Here is a 580-nt window from a genome sequence, read left to right on the forward strand (position 1 = left end):
AGCTGTCTCATCTATGGTTACAATCCTTTGCGCAGAAGCCCACATCACATGGCTGGTTGGTGTAGGGATACAAAGGCCCCACATCCTTGCCCCAATCCAGGATATCTCTGAAGGGCCAGCTCAACTTCCGCAGTCCCCGAGAGATCAGCTGAATCCTCTGCTGCAACCACATTGGCTCAACTTCTCATCTGCTTAGTCCTGCTTCCCTCTCTCTAGACAAGTGCCTGCTGAGGGTTGGAAAGGACTCTTACCCTGAAAGAGCCAATGTGGGCCAGCAGACGGGATCATATGCTGGATCAAGGGGACAGAATATAATTGGAAAAGGGAGAGTTTATCAATACAGGCACAGTCCCATATGACATAGCACAAGGACCCCAGAAGAAAGCACTAAACACATTACTCAGTAGCTTTCAGAATGGCCAACACTAAGTAAAGCAGAAATGCCAGAGCCGCCATCATAGATGATGGAAGAAGGGATAAGACGAGTAGATATGTAGATATGTTCTCCACTTCTGTTCTGCAGGTGGACCTGGAGAACGCTCCATCTTCTGATACAGTAAGTAATGTAATGATTCAGAGA

The sequence above is a fragment of the Mirounga leonina genome, unplaced genomic scaffold (assembly GCF_011800145.1).
Source record: "Mirounga leonina isolate KUSES-001 unplaced genomic scaffold, KU_Mleo_1.0 Mir_104, whole genome shotgun sequence".
Classification (NCBI taxonomy): Eukaryota; Metazoa; Chordata; class Mammalia; order Carnivora; family Phocidae; genus Mirounga; species Mirounga leonina.